The sequence below is a fragment of the Platichthys flesus genome, chromosome 4 (genome assembly GCF_949316205.1).
Source record: "Platichthys flesus chromosome 4, fPlaFle2.1, whole genome shotgun sequence".
NCBI lineage: Eukaryota > Metazoa > Chordata > Actinopteri > Pleuronectiformes > Pleuronectidae > Platichthys > Platichthys flesus.
This window is the reverse complement of record NC_084948.1, coordinates 17,201,908-17,217,295: the sequence shown is the minus strand read 5'-3', so window position 1 is coordinate 17,217,295 and position 15,388 is coordinate 17,201,908. Positions and strand designations below refer to the sequence as shown.

General features: G+C 40.6%; 1 long non-coding RNA gene across 1 annotated transcript in view; it reads right to left on the bottom strand.

Annotated features, from left to right (window-relative positions):
• The window catches only part of LOC133952233 (uncharacterized), a 71,288-nt gene extending 60,363 nt beyond the window's left edge, over positions 1-10,925 (bottom strand). The window contains exon 1 of the long non-coding RNA XR_009920527.1: positions 10,867-10,925. This is a non-coding gene — a long non-coding RNA (uncharacterized LOC133952233). The remainder of the gene's footprint in view (positions 1-10,866) is intronic.
• Between the last annotated feature and the right edge of the window lie 4,463 nt (positions 10,926-15,388).

The window sequence follows — 15,388 nt, the reverse complement described above, 5'->3', positions numbered from 1 at the left end:
ACATTTAAATTCACTGCACCCACTCATAAATATCCCTCCACAAAGCCTGTGTGACTCCTTTCATCAAGATCCATGAATTATTCTCTGAGAAATCTAAATGTTGAAGAACGCCCTAACTCGCAGTTAGGAAAGTGACACAAATTACTGGATCCACACCCCTTATCCAAATTCACTGCAAAATGTAATGGTTTAATTCCTGACCGAAAACAAATCCTCCCACCACATTGCAGAGTCGTAGTTTTGCCTAATCCTAATTATCAGACGGAAAAAATAACAAAGACTAAAACCTCACCAGCCTCAATTCGAGTTTGGCTACGTCACAACAGAATACACTATAAGCCATGGAACGTAGCCACGTGTGTATTTTTACTTTAAGCGAATAACATGGCATTCTCTCATGTTCTAATCTTCAGCTGTATCTTTCTCCTGTGATTCCTGTGACGCTGTTTAATGTAGTTTGAAAATCATTTTCAGACAGTCGTGAGGAAGTGTGGGGCTCACTTGGGCTGCCTTAGATTTAGATAAGCAAAATCTTGATTTAATATCTCATAGGGTTTATGACAGGGGTCTGACAAAGTGAAGTATCTGCTGACCCTGCTGAGCTCACAGCAATCTATCCACTGGAGTTTGAAAAGCAGCTATCACATTAGGAAGAGCGGCTTCCCGGAGAGGACTGTGTGCCTCCGGCTGGGTGCATTGATTTACAATGGAAAGTGCTCTGTTACGGCGGCAACTCTCATTTGGAATTTATGAGGCTTCTGATGTTTAAAAAAGAATTGGAAGCAAAATAAATTTGTGAGCTTGTTATCAACAGTAAACATTCAGGTGACAATTTAACAGATGGGAATGGCACTCATCTGCGGAATCAACAGAGCTGTCGTTGTATTAGTGGTCTGACAGCGATCATTTTGTCCTAAGGTCTTGTCTACACTACTGCGTATATTAAAAACAACAACGACAACTCCATCCACACAACCTTCCCATTACTAAACATCTTCGTCAAAATAACCATTAAAGAGTCTCAAACAGGCATGCCGGGCCAGAAGGTGGTGATAAAGTCTACGATCTGTCAAACACCAGACAACATTATGAATGACTGTAATGTGGTGCGGTGATGCTAAATCGGTATATTGCTCATTGTCTCCCAAATGCTACTGTTTAACATGATACACAGAAATAGAGTTTTTTTTTAAATGTGCACTTTGGAAGGCATTTGTAAAAAGTGACGTGTGGACGAGACGACTGATTTAGAGAAAAGAGTTGGTTTTGCAGGATTTCTACATGCCTGTAGCCTGAATGCCAGACAAACTTAGCCCCGCCCACAACATTTGAGGTCGGGAAGTTCGGTCTGGAGTTGCTCCGTTGGGGAGAAATTATGCCCGAACAGAAACTGTTCGGACCAATCAGATTGTCAGGGCGGGCTTTATATCGTATAAAATATGTCATCAATATCGTTTACAATCATTCTTCAGTGTGTTTCCTTGCACGATACGCTCGCGTCAAGCGCAAAAAATAGACTCGACGCCGACACGATCGCTGCACGGCGCTAGGCAGCCTTGTCGCAGCGCGGCGCTTCAGCCTCCGGTGTGACCCGCACAAAGGTTTAACATGGGAGTGGATGGGAGCCAGCTGTTATTTAAGGCTTGACGCTGCGCTGAAGCGTCGCCTCGGCATCACTTCAGCGTCCGGTGTGAACCCGGCGTCAGTAAATAACTCACAATGCGTCGCTTAACATACGTCACATACTACGTTGCTCTGATTGGTTGTAGGTCTATCCAATTGAGACGAGAGGCATTTTTCGAATTTTAGAAAATTTGATCTTTTACAATTATTGAATGCAATAAAAACTCTCACAATTGCTTTAGAACAGATTTTAATTCCCCTTCTGTTAGCCTTGAGTGAACTTCTACAAAATGAATTCAGAATACAGCTCACCTTGGAGGATTTCCACCTACACAAATTAAAAATGTGATCCGGCATTCAAAGGCTCAGGAGGCTTTGTTGTAAAACTCATCAGGAGCAATTTGCATGCATAGTATTTAACAATTCTCATTTGGTCGTGCTATTGATGAGCCGTTTAATGTCCTCCTCTAATGGCATACATAAACCTCTATAGACTGTTTAGGCTGTTCAGCAAAGCCTGAGAGTCCAGATGTCATGTTTGCATAAAGATGTAAAAGGCCTCCGACACCCTGCTGAGAAAAAAAATCTGTCTGACACTCACAGCTCTTATCGTAATGATTGGATGTAATCTGGCTACTTATTCGCATGTTTAGCTTCTCAGCAGAGAGCCATTACGCGCTCCTCGTAAAGCCCGTGGCCTGGCAGGGTTAACCTCACCGCTGAGCTGTGGCCTGTGGCGTTAAGCCGCTGCAATCATGAGCGACACATCTGCGTCTTGTGACCCAGGTGTGGCGCCCCAGCAGGCCCAGGCAGGCATTTGCTCGCGGGTTATCCCTGGTCCTCACCAGTGAGTGACTAAGTGATCTACCGCGTCTCCTGGGGGGTGATTTTGTCCAGAGTGATGATACGGAAAAACGTTTTTCACCCCTGTCATCTCTGAGCGACTTCTCACTATGACAGTCAAAAACACCCCCGGTCGGTCGCACTGCATCCCCCCCCCCAAGGTCGCTGGTGTGCCAGTGACTGCTCTTTCTCACCTCAGTGAATCTTCACTGACTGAGGGAACTGTGATTAAATGATTTTCACATCCCAAACACTTTGAAAGAGTGACCCTACATAAAGAAACATTACACAATAGGGTGGTAAGACCACAAAGATCTTAAAATGATCATCTACTCTGCAGTATGTATTCTCAAAGCTATTGAACTAGACTGCTGCTGAATGGCCTTGTTTTCTCCTGTGCATTCTTATTATCCCTTCATCCCCCTTTGCTTGGTGTTGTCATGGTTCTCTGAAATGATTAATGGTGGTTCTCATTGGTATCTCCCTTGTATGGAGCAGAACCCCCCCCCAACACTCAGTATCTCAACACTATTTGAATATCCAATACAAAGCAGTACTGTATGCATACAGATTCTCACACTTTGGAGGATTGTACCATCAGTTTGCAAGAGAAATTTAGTGTTAATTTCGGGCATTGAGTCCATTTTTTTTCTCATATATATTTTTCACTCAGACTGTGAACTTTTATGGCCTTTTATCATAACAATAAATAATCCATAATAGCTCCAGCTGTCTCTGTCTCCTTTTGAGTTTGCTTCTGTTCACTGTAAGGAATGTTTGTAGTTCCTACAATTTTCTCTCTTACTAGAATGTTTACAGCAGTAGAATTGAAGGCAACAGTGGAATTGAAGGCAAGCTGTGTTATGGCTGTAGATGATGCTCGTTACAGTTAATACGGCTGATTATCGCAATAGTCCTCAGTGCAATGAATAAATGTTAAGGTAGTGAAAATTGTAATGGGCACAAACAACGCAGAAAAGTGCAGTGTATGCTGTTTTATAATGGCATATCTAACATTGTGTTTTTCTACCTGTCAGGTATAAGGCAGAAAAAATTGATGACTGTCTTTAGCACAGCACCGCACCTGCACATTTTCACATAATGCATTCATTTGTTATGTGTTGAAGGATTTCTGCACCCAAGATGCAGACTCTTGACAGAGGCGGTTAAGTGTGACGGAGATAATTTAATGAAAATAAACAGACTTTCAGATTCAGGCAAGCAAGGAAGAAAGAAAGTCTAAACTCCAAAAATCCTCAAACACAAAGGAACCGAGCTGAAGAACAAGGTAACACGGGGCACCTGTGAACCGAAACACAGTGTACGACAGGAGAGATGAATTCGACAGATTAACCGACAAAGACGAGTGGCAGCACAGAAACTAACTACACAAGGAAGACAGGGATAATTGGACCCATCAACTGAATGACGTCAGGGAGGAGAGACAATCACAAAGGCAAGAGACTAGAAGCACAACAACCCAAGACACACACCAGGTATGAGATGGTTCATAGTAAATGGGAACTTTTGAGTCCCTTGTGGGGGCAGATCATAACATAGCTGTTTGGGGATAACTTATTGTTACGCCATTTTTATGACACTGAAATAACCAAACCTACATTATCTCTATAACATATTTGTTTGTTATCACAATGGGAATAAAAGGGTCTTGCTGCCTGCGAACACTAATGCGAAAATTTTGGAAATCCAATGTTGATTGTAACATACATTTTATCAGTAACTATCTTCTCACACTACTAGTTATAAACGCCCTATGTGCTTGTCTCTCTCTCACTTACGGGAAACTCACAGACTAAACTGTTTATCTATAATCTCCGCTCTGTCTTTCTGTATCAGCAAATCTTATGCTATGAAGAAACATTCATATTAACTCTGTTGGCAAATACTTTTTCGATAATGAGCTATTTTCTATATGGGTATCTACGATTACCAAGATTGGCATTTGTCTGCATAACCTTAGGGATTTGTATTCAAAACAAAAACAAACAGTTAACCATGACAGCAATATGCTAGCATTTGCATTATTAATATTTTTCAAAGTTTCATATCATGATTAGTGATTATAATATTGTAATCATGATATTAGCATCTTTCTTTATTTTGATCATGATAATGATGTCATTAAAATCTCATTGTGACGGTCATAAGTCAGGGTGAAGCTTTCCAGATTATTTCCCCCTGTAAGTCAACACATTTCTCTTCAAGAGGCGGCCATTAAAACAACGAGTCGACCTCAAGGTGATCAGCTCCAGTGACTGTGAAATTAGGTCGGTAGGTTGACAAATGTCGTAGTAGAAATAATGCAAGGAGAAGGATTTTCTGTCAAACTAAAAATCTGCTCTTCAAAGCAAGTTTAACTGAACAAATAAGATCTCCATTTTAAATTACCAAAACCATGCAGTCTGGTGGGTGTATGAGTCAGTAGCATTTGATTTCTGGAGAGTCACATTACATTGATCAGCCTTTACGGGCTGTTAGGCGGGGGCTAATGCTGTTATGATTCAATACAAGTTGTGTTCTCCTTCTCTAAAGTGTTTAGTGGACCATACTGGGTATTTCAGAACTTTTTAGACAAAACTCCCATGGTTGTACGCTGCATAGATTAATGACAAAAAGATATATTGCTGCTGTAGAGCAAGTGCAGTGGGGATCACAGTATCATAACGTCGGAACAATTCTCTCCTTGCACGAGCTACCAGGAGGAGCCCGGCGACAGTGAATTAAATACTGCTCAGATATGTATCTGTTTCATTTCCTCCTGCCTTCACCTCTTGTCCTTCAGGCTTCAGTGAAGATTACAGCCCAACCTCTGCAGATGACCAGGAATTGTTTTCATCGCAGGCTGCTCCTTCCCTTAAAACACCACTTCCTAAACCGCCAATTAATACAATAACAAAGCCTATATACACAAAGCCATTACTTTATTATTGAACGGGAATTTGTTTTCATCAAAAGCCACTTCTCTGCTTTACACACCACACATTTCAAACCATCAGTGCTGCTCACTCCCTGTCACTCTAAATTCCTTGGTCACTTATATATTATTCATTATTGCTGCATGTTGGAATACACACAAAGATACTGCACTGCACAAGCTGAAAGAGCATATATGGATAATGATTATGATGGAGTGGCATGAATCATTTCAGGCGAGGAATTAAATATTTTTTTTATTGAAATCCATAAGTCTAAAGCCACTTTTGAATTAATTAAAAATGTTATACATGTTTTTAGCATTACAAATAATATAAGCTTACAAAAGTTGAATCTCGGAATAAAACATTAAACTCTGCAAGTATGTGGAATGTTCCTTTATAATAATCACAGCCTCTCCCTAAGAATGAGCCCTATATCTACAACAGGGGTGGGTTTTCTCCCATGCAGTCTGCCAAGTTTCACCACCCAGTCTCTACCGCAGACCACAATGAATAATCCAAACATAGGCATAACAACACATGACCTTATGAGTTTTTACGTTACCTGGATGCCAACGTTAAATCTCCTACTTGGAAAGGGAAAGTGAGGTGAGGGGTAGACAGCCATCCCCTAGCCACCATTATATCCTACACGCTGACCCTTTAATGACAGCCGAGGATGCACTCAGGCTGGCGCGTATCCCTGAATGATATGATGATTGTCAAAGAACTTCTTGTGATGTCACAGAACGCTTGGCTCATGAATGTTCAATGAGTTTGATGTAAACTGAAAGCCTGTGACTGTCAGGACTCCGTGGTCTTCTCTGATCTTAAAGTCGTTCCTGTAAAGCTTTGAAGTGCAGGTCATTATTCTGCAGCAGTAATTCCTTCAACGCTTAATGTAAACTAGACGGTAAAGCATGTCTCCGAAGAAGGTCATTTCAGAGCAGATATCAAACTCCAGGGTAAGCAAGACACCACCAGGGCTTAATATTTACAACTCCATGTTTCACTTTCAGTTTGATACACTGTGGCATCATTCTCTCGCCTGCAAACATGACATACACCCTTAAGTCATAAATCTTTTTTTCCAGTCATCCAATGTGAAACGTTAATATTTTCTTAGTCCATCCCAAGTATCTGCCCTTGTCTCCCCTCTTGAGAAAATGCTCCTCGTCCTCTGAGACGACTACAAGACAGATTTCTTTAGACAAGTACTTTTGCTGATTGGAGTCTGGCATTCTTTTGTTTAGCCTGTATCTGTGATGAAGTTGCTATTCTATCTCTCAGGGAACTAATCTTGATGCATCGATCTCCTGATGGTTTGGTCACTTCTGGTCTCCCCGATCATGCATCAGACACAACAGATCCAGTTTCGACAGAGTCCCACGCTCTGGCCCCTCAGAAACCTATGTTCATGTTACATTCAGCTATAATGACTCTGAACTCAAAATGACACATGTGTGATGTCTTATTTTAGTTGTGCTGATAACAGTGTGACTTCCTCCATCTTTATCTGTAAACCCTAAAAAGGTCATATGCTACACTCTTTTGAATACCCCGATACAATTGGGCCAAATCCCTTTTCTTAAGCATCACAGGATTTCCCCTTGATATTCTATGCAGCAGAGTAGAAATGAGAATAGGTTATCGGTTATAACCCTTCCACACTTCGTCACACCAGTCTTAAAGCCAGGAATTAGCCAAGAAAAGAAACAATACATTCAATACAAGTGTAGATTAGGTGAGACTAGTATATTGGAAAAAGACTAATTAATTGGTTTCTGTCTTTGTAGATATAGTATATAATTAAAAACCTCAACATTTTCAATATTTTGAATGATGGGTATGAATACCAAGTATTTCATGCAATATTTGAAAGGACTCACAAGAATCAGTCATGTGTTGGAAATCCATCCCTCTATTTTTCTTGCTCTTTTCATGTGTGTCACTATGTCATTTACAGACATAACTAGGTGACAAGTTTTGCTACAGTATATCACACAGTTAATGACACGCAGAATCTATGATGCCTCGGCCGCAAGGATATGGTTGTGGTCTCTTGGGCTGATAACTGACAGTAGAGGAAAGCATCAGATCAAAGCTGCTGAAGCAGAGCAGCAAAGCTTTTACTCTTGCTCTCTGTGTGTTTTACATGTCCTACTTTGTTATCACTGAATCAATAGAGCACAATTGCCTTCAAATTGATGCACCTTTCGGTGAGATAAAGACAATCAGTGAACTCTTTGACTCACACTCCAGTGGGACGACTGGGAACAGAAACTAAAACGCCATTAAACTATGCAATTGCTTTTTAGTGTACAATATCCTGAAGTAGCCTCTCTGGCTCCTGTGCACAAATCTCCAGTGTAGCAATTTAAAGGTAAAAACAAAACGAGCTGTTGGTTCTCACTGATTGCTGTGGTGTAGAAAAACTGCTGTCACGAGTCAAAGCGGTTCCAACAGGTCAACAGCTACCTTCAGATATATGTTGGCATGACATTTTTCCTCAGATATTTGAGATCAACAGAGGACGGTTCCTAATGACTTTGCTGATCCCGATTTTTTTTTTGGACAAAATAGTGTTTTGACATTTTGCATATTGATTTTAATGATATAATGTTGGTTATCCTGCAAATTTCCATCAGGTACAATTTTATCTTTCCAGTGTGAAGATCACAGTGTTCTCAAAGTTCACAAAAGTTCCGGCCGAAACCAACCAACTAAAAAACCATTCCACCGAACGTCTTACCTATAGATCAAACTATAGAACCTATAGATCAACTGATGGACCAGCCAACCAAGCGAACCAGGCAATTTTACAAATAACTGACAAACTGATGGACCGGCCAACCAAAAACAGACCTATTGATCAACTGTTTGACTGGCGAGCCAGCCAGCCAGCAGACCATGTCTTTCTATTTCTGTGCATCAGGTGCAACACTCCAATGCTTCACCTTACTCTGATTGTAGATGGGACTGAAGAGAGGAAAATCCTGGATGGAGTGGTGTGCAGAAGCAGAAAGAGGAAGAAATTAAATAGAGCTTAAGTGGAGATAGAGAGGAAGAAGTCATCTCACCAAGAACCTGATTATGACTATCTGCACCCAGAGGGCTCTCCAATCACTCCCCACAATTAATAGCATTTCCCACCGCTCCTATACCAACAACAAGCTACTGATTTGATAGACGCGGTTAAGATTTAGATTGATTGATTAATGATCACAAAGGACTCGGCCCATCTGCACAGACTTCCACTAATACTGAGAAGAGCCAGGTGGAATCAGTAGGTTAGAAAGAGGAGGGAATGGTGGGGGGTTGAGTTGCATTGCTCACTGAACTTCACTTCAATCATTTGCTTTCAACATCAGACTGTCACGCACATCAAGCCAAGTTTACAGAATCAGAGAAGAAAAAGAGATCTGGAGCATATCCAATCAATCCAATCATAAACATTGCAACCTTCTCCTTGTCCTACCCTTTTGGGGCCGTGAGGCAAACTGAGATTTAAAAACTCTCACATTTCCAAGCTTGACAGTGTTGCTGGTTGACACTTTTAACTTGCTTTTATCATGCTACTGATTTGATGGTGTCACCGTGGAAGAGGGACTACTTCCTCCCTAATGGCATCATCACCATCGCTGGAACTGCTACATTATATAAATAATGTGGGAAAGTAGATCCCGATCAAGCAGCATATGTTCATTGCAGATATAAATCCATGAAGAAATGAACAAAGAGTGCGGTAATTATTTAGGTTTTGCAATTTGGAATCAGATCATTTTGATTTAGTTACTGGAAGCTGTTCATATATCATGTCTGCCACTGCTATTAGAAAACTGGAGTACTACATAACAGTTATTACTCATAACTGATGGACATTATAAAAAGGGAAATGGGAGGGTGGTGACCATCAATCATCTCCTAGGTAAAGAAAATTAAAAAAAAGAGTTCATGCAAGATTTGTGAGGTCAATGCTACTTCTGGGGGAATAACTCCTGTGATAAGGGGGAGAAAAATCAAATTTCAAACAGGCATTTCATTCAACATCCAAATGTTAATGCAACGATTTAATAATGTCTGATATCCTGGAGAGGGGCTCAACCTGCTGAGTAGCTGCTGCAACAAACACGAGCAGTATTTGTAAAAAGGTCACGATAACAGCTGCTCAAAGTGTGAGGAGTGTCTCCGTGCAGCCTGAAGGATGATGAAAGAACAGGGGCCGCTGTGCTTCAAAGGGGCCTTCTTCAAATATCAGCTCTTTGACATTAGAGTGGGAGATCAACTGAGCGCCTCACATTTAGCCACACAATGCCCTGACAGTGGTCATACTGAGTTCTATTAACGACGGTAATAGATGGTACAAATGTAATCCTGTCCCATTATCCTTTAAACTGAGGAGCGCACAAAAAGTCCTACGGCTCACAACGACAATAATGACCACTGGCGAGAAGAGAGTATATTACAATGTCAGAAACGCAGCTGGGGTGCAGAATGCTTGGAACGTTCAAGATTCACTGCAATGTCCTTAAGAGGTTTTTTTTATTAAGCATTTTTCAGATGTGAACTGTGAAACATTTTCTTGGACCTTTGTTTACAGAGCATCGACACCGGCGTCGGCCCTCATCACCAAAAGCTCTTTAATCTAGTTGACATCTTCTACTTGAATGGCAACTCTTTTTTCATCAAGAGAAATTTGTAATTGCAGCCCTGATAAATGTTGTATGACACAAAACTATACTTACAGGTCTTTATTCATGAACACTCCCGAATGTGAGGGTAGTGTTAACGATATATGGAGTTATGAATTTGAGATTTTCTCATGCAATAGGGTTAACAACTTCAGATAAAAAGTATTACTCCAAAAATATAGCTCACGCTCTAAACTTTCAGATGTTCACCTAAACTTTTGGTTAGTAATAAATCAAATGAAGCACATAAGTCAACAGAGTGACTGAGATCTCTGGTTTAATATCAAGTGCTTTAAACTTGTGCTCGAGAAAAAAAACTCTCTGACTAAAAATGGGAAATTAGTATCTAAATACATTCAACATGTGATATATAAATATCACACAAAACATTCAGTGACATGGTGCATTCATTATGCCTCAATATACTCACTTGATCCTATCTTTTTGCATCTCAAGTGCACATGTGGTGGCAAGTAAAAACATTAACCTGCTCAACACATTGAGCTCAAACCTTGAATGTTCTACAACACGAGCAATAAAAAGATATCGCTTGAATGGGCACCTACACACAGCTCTCGATTTTATTCAGTTAAGAATCTGTAACCATCTGACTAATGAAGTCACATTAGGCTGCAAACATTGGATTTAACATGTTTCTACATGAGAGTCTATGTAAAAGATTTAAAGATTTTGACTTAAATGAGTTTTAAGGTTCAAACAAACGGGCATCTTTCAATGACTTTGCACAGAATGAACACTTTTCACATATTTACCCATTTGTAAAACAGCCAGCACCATAATCCCGACAGGTGAGTCACTGACCGGAAGACTCTCCACTTCCTGGTTTGTTTTTTTCATGTCTGCGTTTCTCGCGCTATTTTCTCCGGTGCGCCTCTCAAACTAGGGACACCTGAAAGGCCACAGTGCCATCTAGTGACAGGAGTTTGAACAACATATTTTTCACCCAATTACGTACTCTTTTTTTCAGTTTTGCATATTGCGCATTGAAAACGTGGCCACTTTATTTTGCCTGATTAAGGACTGGTAGCAAAACATCACAGCATAATAAATCAGTGATTGCAAGTTGGACAGTGTGCAGGATCTTCCTGCTGCATTGCCACATTGGCTAACTCAGATATTTCCAAGAAATTTTTACCAGGGACTATCCAGAAAAGTTCCAGGTAAAGTCGGTAGCGACTTTTTCCTGAATATTTTTGGAAACTCACAAGCAGCTTTAGAGAAACCCCCCAAAATCAAAACATTGAGTAATCTTTAATGTAATTTAGGTTGAATCAGTTGACTGAACATGTGACCAGTATGTAGCATATAACCGAGGCATTACACCAGATGACATTTATACAGCTTTTTTCTTGTTATCATAAAGTATATTTCATACATCTCAGATAACAAGGTAGGTGCTCAGTAAGCTTATACCTTAGCCAAGGCAAACACCCTACCACATAATGATAATGAAATTTAAACGTTTCCTAGAAACCATTGGGCTTCAACTAATGCAGGTCCTCAAAGTGAGCTCTTTAGTGATTTTACAAACAGAATTCACACAAAAAATAGGTAATTAAGGTATGTAAATTGTGTCAGCTCAAGCAAGCGGGAAATGGAAATTAGGTTTCTCAAAACCTTGATATGATGAAAGACTTGTTCACATATTCCTCAGAAAGCCGACAATGAAGAAACTTCTTTTGCTTTTTGTCTTTGTGCCTCAGAGCAGGCAGAACAATGGTGTTTGCGCACAACTTTGACTTTTGTGGATATCTAAGAGCTTCTTTAAACAGCATTACCATACTGTGCCACTCTGTCTCGCTGCACCACACGGCCTTGAGGGACCGAGAAGAGAGTAAACGCTGCCGTTTGAGGGGCCAGCAGTAGAAGGACTTGGTGCCTGGATAAGAGGCTATTTTAATAATTCAAGAAAGCTATCGTGATGAGGGGAGAACACCCACTGCCGAATGAACAGGGACGAGAAGATGACCGACATGAGGAAGGCTCAACTCAGAGACTCGTTGTTTTATGCCGCAGCGTCTCCCTCCAAGCCAAGGTTACCTGCTTTGTTGCCGACATCATATTTGATATCCCTTACGGAAGATTCAATAACAGTGTGTATCATCATAACTCAGCGACGAGTACCGATGCTTGGCCGTCCGTCACTTCAGATGCAGTAGTAGGAGACAGGCAGGAGATTGACTTGACAGGATGTGGTGTATTGTAGATGTGTTGGTCTCAGAGTGTGGACCTGTGGGTAGCACACCAGCAGAGAATGCAGCCTATAAGGGAAGCTTGATCTGGAGCCCTGGGGGGGGGGGGCTGCGGAGAGGGTGACACTCAGGGCTGGCAGGTCAGTATTTAGATGTTTATCCTGATGTAATTAGAAAGTAAATACGAAACATGTCTCTGCCCTGCAGCAACAAGCATAAAAGAGGGATCAGAACAGTGGTTTCTATATATACACCAACAAAAAAGAGTGAGAAAAATAGACTATATTAGCAGTGACACGTGTCTATGTGTTGTTGTCTATGTGCTAGTTTGTCAGTGTCAATTATAGTGTGAGTCTCACACTCACCTTTTTTACACCAGCAAGTTCTCACTTATTCATAAATCATGACGCCATTCTGGTGTTGAATCTCACAGATACTAAATTCAAATATAAATATCCATGACAGTTATACGTTAATAACAATGTCAGGGGTAATTTATTTGGGGGCGCTATGCATCCCAAAAGCATTCAAATTATGAATCGAGTGCTTTAAAGCTGCACTATAACTGTATGCACCTGCTGTATGAATAACGGACAAGCCAGAATTCATAAATAATAGTACTTAAATAGTGTTAACATGCACAGCTGCTAATAACAATGATTCATTAGTCATTATGAAGACAGGAACCGTGCCAACACAGAATGTGTGAGACATGATTGGTGCTCGTCCAGAACATTTCCCCCAAGGGATTTCATTATGGAAACACCATATATACAGTTGCAATCAGAAATATTCAACCCCCTCACCTCAATAGACATTATATTGATGTGGATGACAGATAATGACAATAAATGACAAAAAAACCTCATCAAACAACAAAATATATTTATTAATGCGTATTTTAGTTATTTTGAAAAACAGAAGTTGACTTAACTTTGAAGTTCAAATGAAAAATGTAACTCTTTCAACACATGTGCATGTGCAGTATTATTCAACCCCCCAGCTTCAGTACTTTGTGGCGCATCCTCTAGCTTTTATAACTTCTAAAAAATGTTTTCGGTAAGTGCGGACAAGCTTCTTACACCTCTCGATTGGAATCTTTGCCCATTTTTCAAGTGCAAAAGCCTCTAGATCAGTGATGTTTGATGGCTTCCATACTGCAACTGCCTTCTTTAAATCCCACCAAAGATTTTCAATCAAATTTGAATCTGGTGACTGTGAATGCAACTCCAGGACGTTCCAGGATCTTTTTCTCAACCAAGCTTTGGTGGACTTGGAGATTTTGCTTTGGATTATTGTCTTGCTGGAAAGTCCAATGATCACCAAGGTTCAATTTGTCAACAGAAGGAATCACATTCCTCTTTAAAATGGCCTGGTATTTCTGTGAATCCATGATGCCATGTACACAATAAAGATTGCTAGTTCCTGCCGCAGAAAAACAGCCCAACATCATCTTTGACCAACCTCCATGCTGGACTGTGGGGATGGTATTCTTCTGGTCATAAGCCTGTCCTTTCGCACGCCAGACATACCGCTGGTCCATACGTCCAAACAGTTCCAGTTTGGTTTCATCAGTCCATAGAACTGTCACCCAAAACTCTGTAGGCTTATCCAAATTCCTCCTGGCATATTCTAGTCGACTTTTGATGTTTCTTGTGGTCAAGAGCTGAGTGCGTCTTGGAGCCGGCCATTAAGTCCTTTATTATTCAGTGCATGTCTTATAGTTGCCACTGTAGCACTTGTACCAGCCTTCATCAGGTCATCCTGTAGGTGACTTGCAGTCACACAGGGGTTTATTTGAGTTGTTCTGACTAAGTTGCTGAGGGTCCTTGATGAAATGCTGGGCTTTCTTCGATGGCCAGGCATGTTTGAAGCTGCTCCATCAGTTGTAAACTTCCTTATAATGTTCCCAATTGTGTCTCTTGGAATATCATTTTTTGGGGAATTCTTCTTCTACCCAAGGCCTTTCAGGTGTGATGAAATAATCTCCTCTCTCAGCTTTTGTGTAAGCTCCTTTGTCTTTCCCATGATTGCAACTCACCTTGAATACCTTCATGGGTGGGGTTTATATATGCATCACAGCTGAAGCAAATGAAGGATCAGTATAGAGTTCCCAAAGGCTTAATAATGTTTCAACTCAACTTTTGGACAAAAAAAACTGTCAGACAGCTTTAAAAACACCAATTTTTTATAGGGGTTGAATATTTGTGACATGGCTATCTTAACAAAATATACTGCTACACACAAATACTACATCATGCATTTTCCGTGTTAAATTTCTTTATCACTCAACTCATAAAGAAGGCATCCGAAGCAGAATCTTGATCAAAGAACAAGATTCTGTCTACTTTAATTGATAAATCCTTAAAATCTTTGGGGGGTTGAATATTTCTGATTGCAACTGTACATGTGGACCACAGGAAAACATATGAAGTAGGCTGTGACTCCATGTTAGGGAACAATACAATATGACATGCTTCTTACATATAAATATTTCAGTCCAGGCCAAGGGTTTCACTGTCTGGATTCACAATAGACGCACATATACGTTGTTTCATTGGTTGTGCAAGCAGGAGGGACTAGCATTTCTCTCTCTGTCTCCACTCTTATACAGCACCTTTGCACTGATGATGTTTGCCTGGGGGCAAACACAATCCAAATGTCCTCGGAGATAGTGCAAGTCCATTAAAGAGTGTCACCAAGTACATCACATCCATCTTTCAGCGCCTGTAGGGACTCAGTAGAACTGACACTGTCTGACGCTGCGGTTTTACCACAAAGACAGAAAGAAAATTAAAAGAGATTAGAAACTTTTCTGGTGTAATGAGGATTTTACAACGTGATCAACATATTGTATTCCCTGTACGGTGTCATTTGATGGTGCAGCTGAATAAAAAAGCAACTGCCGCACAGTAAATCCATAGGGTCAGGGTTTCTTTATTAATATGAGTTTTTCTCACGGGCACCTCCAGATTGCAAGACAGATTTCTTCCGGGAAATAATTCATGGGTTGTGAAATCCATGATTGTGAATAATTTGGTGTTGATTTAAACATGGTTTCACACAGGGACTGCTGGCAGAG